Genomic DNA, 18,212 nt, shown 5'->3' with positions numbered 1-18,212 from the left:
AAAAGGTCCAGAGTTCATTTCAAGTGTGCTATTTGCATTTGGAATCTGTTGCTGTCAACTCTCAATATGAGATCCAAAGAGCTGTCACTATCAGTGAAGCAAGCCATCATTAGGCTGAAAAATCTAAACAAACCCATCAGAGAGATAGCAAAAACATTAGGTGTGGCCAAATCAACTGTTTGGAACATTCTTAAAAAGAAAGAACGCACTGGTGAGCTCAGCAACACCAAAAGACCCGGAAGACCACGGAAAACAACTGTAGTGGATGACCGAAGAATACTTTCCCTGGTGAAGAAAACACCCTTCACAACAGTTGGCCAGATCAAGAACACTCTCCAGGAGGTAGGTGTATGTGTGTCAAAGTCAACAATCAAGAGAAGACTTCACCAGAATGAATACAGAGGGTTCACTACAAGATGTAAACCATTGGTGAGCCTCAAAAACAGGAAGGCCAGATTAGAGTTTGCCAAACAACATCTAAAAAAGCCTTCACATTTCTGGAACAACATCCTATGGACAGATGAGACAAAGATCAACTTGTACCAGAGTGATGGGAAGAGAAGAGTATGGAGAAGGAAAGGAACTGCTCATGATCCAAAGCATACCACCTCATCAGTGAAGTATGGTGGTGGTAGTGTCATGGCGTGGGCATGTATGGCTGCCAATGGAACTGGTTCTCTTGTATTTATTTATGATGTGACTGCTGACAAAAGCAGCAGGATGAATTCTGAAGTGTTTCGGGCAATATTATCTGCTCATATTCAGCCAAATGCTTCAGAACTCATTGGACGGCGCTTCACAGTGCAGATGGACAATGACCCGAAGCATACTGCGAAAGCAACCAAAGAGTTTTTTAAGGGAAAGAAGTGGAATGTTATGCAATGGCCAAGTCAATCACCTGACATGAATCCGATTGAGCATGCATTTCACTTGCTGAAGACAAAACTGAAGGGAAAATGCCCCAAGAACAAGCAGGAACTGAAGACAGTTGCAGTAGAGGCCTGGCAGAGCATCACCAGGGATGAAACCCAGCGTCTGGTGATGTCTCCAGACTTCAGGCTGTAATTGCATGCAAAGGATTTGCAACCAAGTATTAAAAAGTGAAAGTTTGATTTATGATTTTTAATCTGTCCCATTACTTTTGGTCCCTTAAAAAGTGGGAGGCACATATACAAACTGTTGTAATTCCTACACCGTTCACCTGATTTGGATGTAAATACCCTCAAATTAAAGCTGAAAGTCTGCAGTTAAAGCACATCTTGTTCATTTCATTTCAACTCCATTGTGGTGGTGTATAGAGCCAAAAAGATTAGAATTGTGTCGATGTCCCAATATTTATGGACCTGACTGTAGATAGACTTCCTGTGGCTGAGCTCAAGTGGGTTGTTTTAGAGTGCAATAAACTGACCTGATCTTAGTTTAGTATAGCTAAAACTATACCTTAAGACACATCAAACATGAGTAGGTATAGTGTAGGTATATTATTGCAGGTAACAATAGCAATCATTACACTTCACTCTTCACTTTACTTCACAATAGGCTTTTTTTTTGCTTCATCCTTACATCAGAACACCTTGTCGCTACTTTTTGAATTACTTTAATGACTTGCAGTTTTTGGTTTGAATCCTCAACATCTTACAGTGGTTAAGTTCAGTCAATTTATCTCCTAATTCAACATAAAAAGACATCTTTACAGGGTAAGATTATTACTACTAAATACAAAAGGGTGCATGTTCAACACTGTATGGGAGCTTATGAGAACACACACACACACACACACACACAGACAGACACGCACACACACACACCACTCCCCTTGTGGCCTTGATAAGGTGGATCAGGGTCACCAGACATACAATTAAGAAGATCAGGTCACTGTATTTCATAATACCAGCTTTTATCCATCTACACACGCACGCACGCATGCACACACACACACACACACACACACACACACACACACACACACATAGATACACCTACACACATCACAAACACAAACACACACACACACACACACACAAAGGTAGGGAGACATTTAATGTTACTTACACAGACATAATACCCTGAGGCTTAGGTTACGCTGAAAGGAATGTGCACACAAGACAATCTCTGATCTTTCTAAGACACACACACACACACACACACACACACACACCACAGTTTTTACTGATATGTGCTATAAAGCTATTAACACTTAAGTTTTGGGTGTTTTAGAAACTGTGGAACACTGCTACTAAAAGAAATTAACATCCTCACTCATCCCCCAATGTTTTCAATCCAGGCCAGACTCCAGAACAGCCAGATTTTGCTATTATAACTTTAATCATAACTAAGTATCTAAATGGCAAAACTTTGCTTAGAAATTAAAGTATTTTTTGTACCATGAAAAATACAAGATTGATTTAGTTTTATCTGAGAAACTCAAGCGATGTTTCCAATATCTGGGATTGTCGAGGCATCTAGCAGGTTAAATGAGACGTGTAAATCCAATTACACTCTCAGCCACAAAAGTGCTCCGTCACACATATAACCTGCACCAACACTGCAGACTAATCTTTCACATAGGTGGAACGGTTTGCACTGAAGCTGAATCAGCACACTGTAAAGCATAACTGAAGTCTCTCAAATGACTAGTTTCCAGATGTTAGACCGTTGCTCAACCTGTTTCAGCTGCTGACAAAGGAATAGAATTGGAGTTTGACAAACAGCTCTCCTGTAGGGTGGAGCATTACTCTTGTCCATAGAATGAAACAATTACTCTAAATGATAATTCCAGTTTATCACAACATCAGTCACACTTTCATCGTTTATATCAGAAATTTAAAGTTCATTGCGGTGAATTGGACACGCGGTAACATTGCTAAACAAAAGTCAGTCCACCAATAAGTCAGCAAGAAACACAAGCAGTCAGTCAGTCTCCACATTAGCCAAATTGATTTGGTAGAGAAAACAAAAGTAATCTTATTAATCCGTTCAAGTGATGTTGGCTACAATATGTTGGCTCCCTGGTTTGTGTGTCTAAAAATTGATTTTCAACACTGATAAAAAAAAAGGCTGAGGCTGTACTTAGGCACAGCATAGCTGTGAGCTTAATACATCCTAACATGCTAATATTTTGCTGGTATAATTTTTGTTTGTAACGCTAACTGATAGATGATTAAGGCAGAGAATCGCAAAGTTATTAGTATTTATCCTGGAAGGGTTATGTGGATATGTGCACCAAATTCAGTCAAATAGTTGTTGACATTTCACTCAAAACCAAAAATATCAACCTCCCGATGACGCTTTAGACGAAGATTCAGGGGATGACCAAAGTCAGCAGGATTCATCCTTTGGGGATTATGACTGGACAAAAGTTCATGGCAATCTATTTAATAGTTGTTGAGAGATTTCAGTCTGAATTGTCTGGACCAACATGGTGAATCAACCATCAGACCTACATTGCCCTCCCTAGAGCCACACCGCCAGCTGGCTGAAAACAATAAAATAAAATAATATTGATTCCTTATGATAGAACGAGTGTTTGAGTCTGAAATACATTGTTGGTCATAATTATCATCAAAGTCATCCATGTTTAATATCATTCAACATCCCATATGATGGAATTAACAAGACAGACTTACAAACAGATCACGTGACAACAAGACAGCCCTTTGCACTTTTACTTAAATATCTCCTCGCTCTGTGGTCTATTTTGCCTTTCTTTGAATTATTCTCCTCAAATCAGTTTCTATCACTTCTTACTCCATCCCTCCACTTCTCACTCACTTTCATCCACCCAATACCCCTTTTCTTTCTTATCTCCTGCTGAGATGAAAGTTTGTCAAAGGAAGTGACCTTGCACCTTGTTACCGCGGTAACAGTCTCATAGTAACTGATCTGACCTCTGACCCTCGAAGCTGTAAGGACAGGCACATATATACAGTACAGTGCACATGTACAGTACAGAGCAACAATCATATGTTATACTGTGATCACATTACAAATAAAATGTAAAATCAGTGTTAGAAGATGTAACTACCACACACACACACACACACACACACACACACACACACACACACACACACACACACACACACACACACACACACACACACTCACACACACACATGCCCTGAGTCTGCCCCAGCTCTGCCATCACAGACCACATCAAAGCGGCTTATTGCTGAGCAGTAAAAGTGGCGCTCTGGTTTAAATTTATTCCCTTCAGTCAGACGTTTATTCGCTGCTTCCCTTTCTTAATGAGCGTCTTGCAATAACCCTGTCACTTACTGCGGCAAATTACTGCTACCTAAATGAGGGGCTGATGGTGCGACTGTGTGCATGTGTGTGTGTGTGTGTGTGTGTGTGTGTGTGTGTGTGTGTGTGTGTGTGTGTTTCCATCTCACACTCTGTTAAGGGCACCTGTATGTGATTTAACGTTCCACATGGCCTTCCTCCCAAAGTACACTTTTACCTTTTTACTATCCACTGAAAAGTGAGGGGGGGAGAGGAGGAGAGAGACACACAGCTGTAATGATGAAAGAGGAGAGAGATGGAGGGGATGAGAAGGCAATAAAATAGAAATGAAAGGAGAGGGAGAAGAAAGGGGAAATGAAGTAAATTAGAAAGCTGTAATCTACTCCTGTAAGTGTCTAATAAATCTCTAGCTTACATATGTTCTCCGTGATTTTGTGATTTAAAGTCAGACTCCTCTTTTGTTTTGCTGATATATTCACAGTTTCTCACAAATGACTGCATAATTGATTGACACTTCATTGAACATGATTCTCCATCATCACCAAAAAATGACCTCCAGTGCAGTTTTGTGACAGTTCATCACAATTTCCCCACAGCAAGCAATCAATGTGGCTGCTTGTCTTGCAGCTTATATCAATATTTGCATGTGTACTGCGAATGCTGCAAAAGTATCTTGTAAATGCAAACTGTACTCAAAGTCAAGGTGAAATGATTAGTCGATATTTTAATGATTGACTAATCTTAAGTCTCTCTCTTAACAAACATCCCCTGCTTCCTGCCTCTCCAATGTGAGTGTTTGCTGCTTTGTTTTGTCTTATGTGATCATAAACTGTATATTCTTGGGGTTTGAACTGTTGGTTTATCATACCAAGTGAGATGAAGACACCATCTTAACAGTTTGTCAGGAAAAGTGTTGAAAACAACCCGACCAAAACGTTGAAAAAGTTTTAATTTTAAATTTTGACCCAGAAAAACAAAACGTTGCATGGTCGACGGGAAGACAACCCAAGGGTTAAATCGAGAAAATAATCATTGGATTAATTTATAATGAAAATACGCCTTAATTGAACAAGACTACGAGTTTACGGCTACACTAGCAGCTCGGTGAAGGTGTACCTGGGCACAGTGGTGTTTGAGCTAAATGCTAACATCAGCATGCTAATAACCATTCCCCTGTTTTGCTCATTCTTTATACAACACATTAACTATGGTCAACAGATGAAATACTGTATTTATTGGTCCCCCAATATAGGCATGTTTAATGAGAAAAAACAAACATGCATCACCAAGGAATGAAAATGTAATTGCTGATGGTTTAAGGTCTTAAGAGCAGGCTTGTAAAAATAAAATGAAAAGGGAATTAAAGGGTAAGAAATTAGAGAATGTGAGTTAAAAAATACCTCGTAAAGAGGCAGCGAGAGAAGGAAAGGGAGGTGTAGTGTAACAGTGTTTTTAGGGTAAACCTTTCCTTATTTTATATTATTACTGAACTAAAAATACCGCACCACTGCACAGTCCAGCCCTGTCTGCTGCCCAGCGAGTGTGTGTGCGTGTGTGTGCATGTGTATGTGTTCACATGGCACCAACTTCACCGTATAATACCATAATTCTATGTCATTTCTGGGAGTAGTTAAAGGCTCTAAACTAAATACTACTTTTACTCCCCTTCACTGGGTCTTTAAAAGTGCCAACTGGTGTGTGGCACACTGCAGAGATTCTATGTCTGACGGTGCACGTTTGTGCAAGTATGTGGATAATTTTGTTGAAGGCGAAGATCAAGTGAGCTATCTTTGACTGCTGGGATTATCCCTTATTTACAGTTGAACGTAAACAGGTGATCGTGTCTCCCTGTGACAAATGAAAAGAAGACTTAAGTAAGAAATAATGACAGTTTCTGCAAACGTTAACATGCTAAGGACCAAACAGACAGAAACAAATATGGAATAACTCAAAGAGGGAGAGCGAGAGAGAGAGAGAGAGAGAGAGAGAGAGTGTGTTATTCCCTCCGTGGTAGAGTCTGTGGCTGTGAACTGTTAACACATAGATTAACAGGCCAGGATTAGCTGGAGATTAGACATCAGTCTCTAATCCAAACACACAGTGTGGTGGTGATGGGAAGGTAGTAAACAAGAAGTGGGAGGTCACAGATCGAGGTCTTCCGCTTCCAGGTCAAGTCTTCAATGTGGACAAACTGAGAGAAGAAGAAGAATGTGGCACTCGCCGCCTGATTAGAGCTGCTGGGTGAACAACAGACACATGCTTTTGGACTGAAGAACTGAAGGAGCTGGACAGAAATGTGATCTGAAGTTTGACTAAAGAAATAATAACATTCTGCACACATATTTGAAACTGAGTACTGAGTTATATGATGTAATACTGTACACACAAACACACACACTGGGTTTGAAATTTACAAAGTGAAACTAGCTACTGTTCATGAGAAACATTATCACTATGCTGTAGCTCTCATGCGGTTGTTAAAGAAGGGGTAATATGGTAAACAAGTGTTTATATACAAGAATTTATGCAGTTAGAAACAATATTAAAGTGTTGATTACAAGTGCTCCTCGCTAATTGCCAATTTTTTACTGCAATGAAATTGCACCATTCAAACAAGCTAATATGAGCTGCCACTTGGTGCAATGTCACAGCAGGAAAAATTCAAGATAAGTGGCATCTCCGGTTACTTTTCTAATTTGGGGTCTGATGCTGCTAGATGCGATCCTTCAACCCTATCCACAGAACAGAATGGGATACAATTCTAAAAATAAATACAAAATGGCAACATTTGTAAAATTCTTGCTTTCCACAATATCTGTACATGGCAACTCTCTGGCTAAGGTTAGGGAAAGATCACGTTTATGGGCAAAAAACTGTGGTTAAGGTCTGAAACAGGACACCAACTAGTTTCTTCTGCATGTAAATCTGATGTGCTACATGCTAATCCACCACCCCGACCTCCACGCTCTTACTATTCGCTACAGTATATCTTGGGCAGGCTCCTTCCTGCATTGATAAAGTTGCCATTGGACATAAATCATGAAGTGCAGAATTATACTGAATAGCTACCTAATGAACCACAACCATCCTGTTTTATTCATGGTTAGGATGGTGCTTTGGAAACCAACTAGTGTACAAATACATCTTCACTAATGTGCTTTAAAGATATAGAGTAAAAAAAAAAAAGCCATGGGAGGATTTTAAATGTTCAGCTGATGGTCAACAATTGTTTTACTGCTGTATAACATGACTACATATATTTTGCAATGACAATGTCTGACAAGGTTCAAAAGAAAAGTTAGGAAAATGGAAAGCAGCTATTTAAATTGTATAAGGAGCACTTCTTCTGCCTGGTAGTCTATTCACAGAAATTCATTATTATTTCTCCCATGGTACCTTTGGGTAAGGCTTTGTAAGTACTGTGCTGGATCTGCAGCACAAAATCTGGTACATTTTGAAAAACTCATACGGACACCCTGGTGTATCGTCAGGATATAACGCACAATGTGTCTTCAAAATGTTATGAGCCATGGAGCTGTTTTTATGCAGTTTACCACCTCTATCAAATAAACCTCTATCACTCCCGATGGCAAACTATCTAATAAAGTAGAAATGCCATAACAATAACGCTACAAAATAACATGAAATAGCTTTTGAGTTGACACTCAGGAGGTTAGAACAACAAGTATAAGGGAGACTTAGCCTGTATGCAGCACAGTAAGGCTCATAGAAAGACAAACACAGCATGGAGTTTGGATTTTCACAGAAACATGTCTAATTATAGGCCTCTATCTGAGCCTCGCATGCACACACAGACACACATAAAACATGAAAACACACAAACTGTGATGGATTCTTTCTTCATATGCAGCATTTGGTCTCACTTCCTCCATTTACTAACCACACCCCTCATGATATCCCAGGGGAAGTGACAAGCAGCAACAGAGCTAACACTTGGATTCAGGTGAAAGCTACAGCATGATTCCTTATTGATCTGGCCTTTTAAATACACTCCTCAACATTAAAATCAATCATCTATTCACTCCACTAACATGTAATGTATCAAACAGAATCACTGCCCTCTGTTGCTATTGGAAACTGGTGCCAAGTCTGTTTGTTTTACCTTGTAGAGCCGTGACAGATACAACTGCCACATTCACTCTCAATAAGATCCGCCTCTGATAATACTCTCTACCGGTCGGTGATCCTATCAGTGCTCCGGGTGTGCATGCATGTGTGGTCCTGAACTCTCAGTTAGGACACAAACATCCTCTATTCTACAAAATACCTGAGATGCTTTATATTTCCTTCTACAGAGACTGTTCAAGCTATAAAACAGATAAAAACCCTGCTGGGGTTTGAGGAAAATACTTACAAACTATGTGATTAGCTGTAGTAATGTGTCCCCTGTTGACTGTACAGTACATTGAACAAATTGACTCATTCAACCTGCTGTGTCTAATATGACTGTGACATATTTCTGGCTGCAAAGTGAATACAAATTATCATGTGATAACATTATATCTTTTGGTAATTTTCATGTTTTTACTTGACAAATTACATCTCCCTTTATTGATTTCATGCAGCCCATCAGAAGTCTCAGTCCTAATTAGTCCACTTTCAATTAACCTTGTACAATAGCAGCAGTTTGATGTTTCCATGAAAAACCTCAAAAGCATTGATGCTCATCTGATGTTATTAAGTTATTAACATTATTTGCATTCTTCACAAACAATCTCTACACTAGTTGACTTTTGCTTTGTTGATCTGGAAGCTGATATATAGCACTTAGTTACTGCAATAAATCCTACTATCATAAAGGCCATAATGTTCGTGTTTTAGAGAGGTGTTGATTCAACTTTATGGTCATTTTGGAGGCTGTAAAATGATTCTGGGGCTGGTGAACCCTATTGCATTATATTGATTTGCTCAAGAGCGAAGCCCACATATCTAGTTTGAAGGAGAAACACACCTACATTTTTTTAGGGCATTTTTAGGCCTTTATTGTCATAGGACAGATGAAGACATAAAATGTGATAGAGAGGGGGAATGGCATGTAGCAAAGGGCCACAGGTTGGAGTCGAACCCGCAGCCACTGCTTCGAGGAGTAAACCTTTACATATGGGGGGCCTGTTCGACCAGGTGAGCTACCCAGGCGCCCAAACACACCTGCTTTTCATCATTATGAAAGACGCAACAACGACCTCTTCAAAAAGGTGTTTGAGGGAATGAAAGAAGGAGACTTTGTTTACACGGTCAAACAAGTCGGCCACTGATGAAAAAATCTTATTTTGTAAACTGCATGTAAATGAGAATATTATTGGAATATTAGCTTTCATTAGCCATGTAAACAGCTTAGTATGAATATTGTCTTTTTTGGAATAAGGGCAAAAAACTGAATATTTTGTGCATGTAAACGTAGTCACTGTAAATTCTCTAATACGTCTGTCTGTAGATAACCCACTGAGGAGACTGCACTCGTGTCCTTCCCTGAAAATACAAACCACAATGCATGACAGTTAATATGCAGAGCTGCGAGCTGTGAGCTGAAACGCAGAGTGAACACACTCAGCCAACATCTCTCATCCACTCCTGTTGTTTCTATTCACTGTCATACGAAGTAATTAAAAATGTGTCAACTTCCATTTAAGTGCAACTGAAAGCTTGTGAAAGCATGGTAAGTTACTATACATCTTCTTTAGTATTGTACTGTATTACTTAATTGAACTGAGATTATTATTTTTTTAATCAGATGAAGATAATGAATGTCAATTAAAATGCACAGGAAAAATGGCAATACTACCTTGTTTTAACTCTTTGCTAAACATAAATTAATAATTTTTTATTTTCATTATAAAGTATTCTGCTGAATCTTTGGCCTGCAAAATGTTGAAGATGAAGAAAACCAGCAAATATTCACATTTTGGAAACTGTAAGTAGTACATTGTTTAGCTACGAAATCAATGTATAAACTTACATTTACATTGTTCAGTATAGTCTCTTAATGTAACTGAAGAATCAGCTCAGAAGCCACCAGTATAACCAGTTCTGCACCAGTTCATTTCACCATGTAAATGCCTAATATACAACAGCACCAATACATTTCCCTCCCTTTGGTTTATTTATGGATATAGAAAGGCAACAAGGGGTGGGGGGGGGGGTATCCAAGGGATAACATGAAAAAACGAGAAACACTTTTTTCCAACATGGTCCCTGGTCCTGGTCCCCTTCAATCCAGAAATACATACACACACACACACACACACACACACACACACACACACACACACACACACACACACACACACACACACACACACTGTATTGGGCCCCATGAAGCATACTGTATGTATGAAGAGCATTGACTCATAAAGCAACCGAGCAACCACCAAGTCCACCACATCAGACAAACGGAGCATCTTTTCATCAAGAAAACAGATGGACGCTCGACTCCCAGAGAGGGGGAGAAGGATAAGAGGAGGAGGACAAAAGTAAAAATAGCGGCTGATAAGAAGGAGGAAGTAAACATTAAAGGGAGGAGAGAGAACAAGAAGGAGAGGAGTGAACTAGAGCGGGGGGAGAGAGAAGCAGAGGGAAAGAAAGACAGAGGTTATCGAGAAACGATGCTGGTTTGTACCACATTGATTTTAGGTGCAAAGATTGATGTCAAGGCATCGAACGGTTTGTGCTTTTGCTCCTCAGTTCTTTTTCTTCTCCCCCAGCTACCACTCCTATTATACGTGATCACCATGGGGATGCATGACCCATGCATTTATCACTTTTACTTGATTATAGGTTGGCAATGGAGGAATCTAATCTATTGGGCCTTTACCCACATTCATTCTGGATAATAGCTTTGGGTTCATATGTAGAATGTAATGTGCATTGTGTGGCTGCATTATATCAACAAGCTTCAACGACCCTCCTCCTCCGCGCCGCGGTGGAGAAAGGTCCGGCAAAGTGAGACTAATAGTACGATCCATTTACTCGGAAGCCGGAGCTGGGAATGACGTCACACCCGAGTTGAATGCAATGGGGTAAGCTTCCCAAACAGCATAACAAACAGCGTAACAACATGTCCACTGATAGAAGTTAGCTAGCTAGCTAAATAAACGTTAGCTCATTATACTAGTTAGTCCAAGTAGTATAAGTATGATAAGAAAAAAAGACCAGACTGTTATTTTATTCTAACCATGTTCGGCTGCTTAACATTAGCCTTTATACTATTTTTAAAGAGTATGGTTTCACTTTTAATATTACAAGAAAAGGCCTAACCAATGAGGACTTTCCAATGTGTTTGCTGACTGTAACATGCCGGAAACTTACCCAAATCCATTAAATAAAGACCATTCAGAGCTGCTAATGTCTAAACAGTAATAAATTCAGGACCAGCGTCCACACAATAAAGAAACTACACAGTAGATCTATGTGCTAGGCGAACGGGTTTTTTTTTTTTTTTACATAGGCCTACCCTGTAACCCCATAAACCTACGTTGTTAGTTAACCATGTGCTCTTTTGCCTATGAAGTAACGCTTGGTTAGTCTATAAGCAGTAATCAGTAAGCTACACAACATGCTAACATTTGCAGTGTACATCAGAACAGATAAACACACTTAAGCCATTTTTTATGCATTTCCTCTTTTTTTTTTGGGTTAGAAAAGACAACAAAACATCATCCTCAAGACACTTTAAATGTCTAGTATTGCTCATACTACATGCACACCTCTTCGGCATGTCAAGAAATTCATCCGTGCCAAGTTAAACTATGATTGGTAAATGGCTGTTTAGTGGAAATGTTTATTAGCATATGGTCAGTTTTGCGACACAAGAATCAGAATCAGTAGACTATCAAGCCAGTTGTAGCAACATCCATCCCATGTCAATGAAGAAGAGATGACAGGAAAGAGCCTTCTCCCTCTTTCCTTCTGATCTCCTCTCCTCACACCCTCTCCTCCTCCTCACCTCTATCTCTTTGTGGCTCTGCATCAGACATCATTAAAGATTCACAGCTCTGCTTTTAACAGATCCAGATCTTGCAACACCCCCTCTATCTCACACGTACAAAAACAGGCAACCCTGCATTCATAGATCTGATCCTGTCTAGGAAAACAATGCAGAGATGGAAGCAGGAATAAGACAGGCAACAAGGGAAAGGAAGAGGGACGATAAAATATTATCAGAGTATAAAGAGATTGTGTGTGTGTGTGTGTATGTGTGTGTGTGTGTGTGTGTGTGTGTGTGTGTGTGTGTGTGTGTGTGTGCGTGCGTGTGTGTGTGTGTGTGTGTGTGTGTGTGTGTGTGTTTGTGTGTGTACATGTGTGTTTGTGGACTGGGTATTCAGCGTTCCACTTGGTGGCGTGTGCTGTGAGTGCCTGAGTGAGCATGTGATGTGTGACAGATGACGGACAGTATCAATTTCCTCTCTCTCACACACAAACACACACACACACACACACACACACACACACACAAGGGTTTTACAGATACTGTTGCAACAGGTGATCTATTGATGCTGGCTTAAATTCACACATGCATTTTTTCTTGGGCTTTGTAGTATTGCAGTATTATCATATGTAATGTAAACTTAAAAATACATAGAAAGGAAATGCTCTTCAGAAGCTCTTAGGCATAGGGACGTTTGGTTAAAACGCAGATCGGTTTTGACCTTACAGGTTTTTCATCAGAGCAGAAATAGTAAAAAAAAGAAAATATATGATTATTACATGATTATGCATGCTAAATCCCATATAAAATCAATTAAAGTGAAAGTCTAATTAAAAGGTTTTTAAAGCAATAAACTGTTACACAATACATCAGAAGTACTCATGTGTAAGTGAAAAACGTCCGTAACTAATTTAGTTTTTAAGTGCAGCTAGCTTTGTATTATTAATTTGGTGATGTTTCAACCCAACACAGTTTTTTCTCAGGCAAATACACACCAAATCAGCATAAAAATTGCTAACAAAAACTATGTTTCCACAGTACTCTCATTGATGTTTTTGTATCCAACACTTACCCCCATTGAGGTTCTGTGAATGTGCATGAATATTCTGATTCATATAATATTTGCATAACAATGGAAATGTAGGATAATTTGCATTTTTATTGCAAATTGACTGAAAATTCTGTAAAAATGTGCAATTAATTTGAATGGAAACTTGACTAATAAATGATAATACTGAATTATTCCTCAGCCCCAGGTAAGTGTATCTAAAGAAAGGGCATTGACATTGTGTAAATGTAAATGAATGGAGGCTCCTATAGTTGACTCAGCGTTGTTAAAGAGTTATTGACTGGTAACTTAACCTGTAATGTATCATAATCTGCAGGTAATCTGAAAACACAGTGTATCATGTTAAACTCTGTCATTCGAACACACATCCTTCCTATGTTCTTTCAAACAAGCAACATTGTGACAAATACTCAGTATGTAGCCTACATGACACACACAGGCGTCAAAATTCAATACCTCCCAATACAGAATATGAAATGTGCAGGATATACAGTGTAGTCCCTCTCTATTTCCGAGTGTCATACGATCACATGGGTGTGTGCTGTCCTGCACAGACAACACATGTGTGAATGAAACTAAGTGTCTTCCCTGGAGAAGGTGTTGGCTTTCACTGACTTTTAAACACACATACGTGGACACACACACACACACACACACACACACACACACACACACACACACACACACACACACACACACACACACACACACACACTATAGGATGAGCTAGTCTTTTATTGACCAGGTACAATGTGTGTGAGTTAAAAACGCTCGCAGGCACAAAGACAGACAGGCAGACAGCAGGAAAGACAACTTCCATTCACGTGGTGTTAAACCTATAGGACAATAGGTGCGAGAAGAATAGGCTCTTTTTTTTACTTTGTGCAGGAATTAAGAGCATCTGCTTGTCAAATTACACACTGGTTACTTTGGAGTTATAATATCCACTTACAAATACAGGTCTCACACCCTGTCAAGACAGTCTTCTAGATCTGATATACACCTGGCATAAAATTGTGTTTCATCTTTTCTTTTGCTTGCAGTTGACTGTATATTCAGATTATACACTTCCTTGAATGCATGCTTGCAAATTTCAAAGCTGAGCTTCTATGTTGGTTTGGCAAAAACAAGAAAGAGACAGATTGAGAATTTTGATTACTTTACACCATGCAACAACTTTGTATGATGTTTAAATGAAGCTATAGCATACGTTCAGTCAAGAAGACTATACTTTTGCATGCTTAGGCCTTCTTTATTTCTCACGCATCTGCATTTATTCTTTACACATATGCTCACTCATTATTCCTTGCTGTCCTGTCCACGCCTGTCCATTATCCTATCAGCTGCTCTCATCAGCTGGTCACATTAGCTGATCTCATCTATCCAATAGCTCAGCAGCACACCTCCATTGTAAGCCAAGCAGTTTGCTGCTGCCTGTGTTTGAATATGATTCTCTCCTTGCTACAGTACATTCATGCTGTTGTTATGCGCGCGGTACGTTCACGGCTGTTACGCTATTAAAATCTTCTCTGTTGTTGTCAGCTGTCATTTCAGTAAAAATAATCGCAAATGGCAATGCGCCCCTCCACGTCCCCATCACTGCCAGTCTTCGCAGATAATTCATGTCCATCTGCTCCATCAGCCTTATCAGAACTATCAGCCACCACGACCATCACCAGTGTTTGGACTCCATAGGGGGATTTATCTTGCTGCTGCTCAGGGCCGACACCCCCCCCCCAATTACAAATCTCCCGGTAGAGTCTAAGCGCCAAAGACTTTCTACCAAGACTTAAATATCACATATCATCTTTTTTAATAAACATTCATCTTAACTTCATTCACTTGTCTCTCCTGATTGATCAAGTTAGTAGTAGTTACAGTTGCCAGAATTCACCTACGGAAATCTAAATGTTTGTTTATTAGAAGAAGAAATGCACTTACAATAACAAAATTCCTGCCTACAATTGTGTTGCGTTTTACTAATTTTCAATGCACTTTTGTGTTGACATTGTATCACTTATTTGTGGGGCTGTTTAAATGACAGACAAATATGTCTGACTGACACCAGAAGCACAACTAGAGAGTAAAGGACTTTGTATAAAACGAACAAAATTTGTCCACAGTAGAAAATCTAAACTACAGTAGAAACTGAAAACTAACATTGAATGCTTGGTATTTAAACACTGTAGTGAGATGTTTGTCATGTTCTTTTACTTTATGAAAGGGTTTTGTATTTTTTTCGAACTACGACACGACGAAGGAAATTTCAAACAATACCCATCACTAACCAGGAGTATCCTGTATATTGAGGGATTTGTCACCCAGAGGTGTCAGTAAACTTCTCTCCCACTATTGTGCTCTGCAGATAATGCTGATCATGAACTGCTAGTGAGTGATTTGATTTTATTATAACTTATAACTATTGTAACCGTTATAATTAGAGATGTTCCGATACCAACACCAGTATCGGTATCGGCTCTGATACTGCTTAAAACGCTGGTATCAGTATCGGGAAGTACTGGAGTTTATGCACTGATCCGATACCACGTAATAAAGCCCTAAAGAAAATCTACGTTAAAGTAGTTTATTTATGTTCTTTTCCCGTTATAACTGACTGTCAAACTGGATAATAAGTTCTGTGGGGTTCATGTTTCACAAAGAGTTTAACCTGAGCCAGAACGACAACAAAGATAGAAATAATATCACATCCATACAGGGATAGTAGTATACAGTTGTTAAAACATAATAGAATATATGACACACTGGTATCGGATCGGTACTCGGTATCGGCCGATACGCAAGTTCAGGTATCGGAATCGGTATCTGGAAGCAAAAAATGGTATCGGGCCATCTCTAGTATCTAGTATCCAATCAGTATCAATATGTAGTTATAAGAAGGACAGATTCACACATTCATAGACATTTAACATTAAGTACAAATTAATTTGTTTAGTGGTGATTATACAGTCTTATATTCTAAAAAAAAAAAAAGACACATTCCCGTTATCTTATCCTTTATATCTTCTTAAATTCATCCAGCATTACTCTGTCCGTCACTTTTAAGACCTTTTATAAGGTCTGACTGGCATCAAACCTGAATGTTTTTATAATCAGGTAAGTTTGAACCTTTGGAGACAGTGAAAAGAAAAGAAATACAAAAAGCTCATGGTGGTTGAAAATGCCAAACACTGTAACAATTAAGTATAGCTGTATCATCCGAACAATATATAGGCCTATTCCTCCTAATGGCCGTCAAGGTGCAAAAAAGGCATCCCTATGAATGAGGTCCAAATTCATTCATCCAAATTACCAATTAGGTCTTTCCAGGTGCAAACATGACCACCCCAGGCAAAATATGAGGAACTCTCTCCCTGGTCGATACACTAACACCCTCCAGAGTGACAATGACACAGGAGTGCAGGGGAATGTTTCTCCCTGAGTGGAAAATGCTAACTTTATCAGCCTTGGGTCTCTGCGATGAGAAAGATTGAAGAGCCCCTGTTCTGGGGGAATTCTGCTGCCAGTCGCCATCTTTCTATTCCTATCTGGTTGTCAGTTTTAATGGAAGCGGAAGGAAGAACTCTTGCTCAAATAACTAGAGCAGATCAAGGTCCAAGTGACTTAAAAGCATTGTGTTTTTCATCTGTCTATAAAAGATGAGTTTTTAATGGAAAGGGAGAAAGAGAGTCGTGCCGGGTCCGACAGATACCTTGAGTGACTCACTTGCTCTGTCTCTGTCAACCCACCTCACTGTGTCTCTCTTTTTTCTTTTTCTGTCTCAGCCTTGTCTTGTTTGTTGGTCTCTATTTCACTCACACCCCCCGTCCCCCCCCGTCCCCCCCCACACACACACACACACACACACACACACACACAAACTCACATACAAACACATCCAATATTAATAACTCACCCGCCCATTTAAGACTTTTTCATTGACACAACATGAAATGACCTTCAGATCACACACACTGAACACATATACGCACAACTCAATCTCACCTCTCTTTCATCTCCTCCTCTTCTGTACATCTTTAGGTGAAACAGAGAGTCGTGATTGCCTTCAAGGTGAAACCAACTCAATTTCCACAATTCCCACTTTCCTCAAGGCAGGGACAGTTTAATCAGTATGTGCGAAGAGTGGCGACCAGAGAGACGAGATACAGAGACTTAGATGTGTGATTTCTGTTTGACTGTTTCTGTTTGAGTGCTGAGCTGATTGGTTAATTGACTGGTGGGGCATTTAACTGATTGATCAAATGCAATATTGCTTGAATGTTTGGATAGATGACTAACTGACAAGAGAGGGTACCAGGGTGAAACAAAAGAATACAATAACCATCCCAAATCTCTCCGACTTTGTTACAGCAGGTAATGCTGTGAGCCTGCTGAGCTGTACTTGTTATTGGATAGTGCCCAAGGCTAGCCTAAATTATTAGGTTATGCAAATGCGACGCACATTTCAGCATCTACTGAGTCACACACACACACACACACACACACACACACACACACACACACACACACACACACACACACACACACACCACACCTGCAGTCCAGAGCAGAGCAGACAATGAAAAATGCCCCAGAACACAATGCTGCTATCCAACATGGAGTTACAGCCACAAGCAGAAAGCACATATATATTCTCCTCAGTAGTTTATATTAAAAGCTGTTAACATCTGCAGCAAAACCAAACCCTGAATAGACCATAATAGCGCCACAAGACACATGGCTTACACCCACCTGCAATCCTGCCTTCAGCAGACAATGCCCCAGAAAGGACTATAATAGAGATGTGTAGGAGAGTCTATAGACTGGGAAACACCTCAGTTCGGATGGGTGCATTGCTCAGTGAAGGAAATGGATAATAGGAGTGTATAAAGAGGCTGGAGAATTGCACAAAATGCATAAACTGAGATGTAGACTACTATCATAAGCACACTGCCT

General features: G+C 39.7%; 1 protein-coding gene across 1 annotated transcript in view; it reads right to left on the bottom strand.

Moving 5' to 3' along the window:
* The window catches only part of gpc1a (glypican 1a), a 38,823-nt gene that overhangs the window by 19,826 nt on the left and 785 nt on the right, over nt 1-18,212 (bottom strand). The window lies entirely within an intron of this gene.

This window comes from Sander vitreus, chromosome 9, assembly GCF_031162955.1.
Source record: "Sander vitreus isolate 19-12246 chromosome 9, sanVit1, whole genome shotgun sequence".
NCBI classification, from domain to species: Eukaryota; Metazoa; Chordata; class Actinopteri; order Perciformes; family Percidae; genus Sander; species Sander vitreus.
Note: the sequence above shows the minus strand (reverse complement) of the source record. Positions and strands in the feature narration are given on the sequence as shown.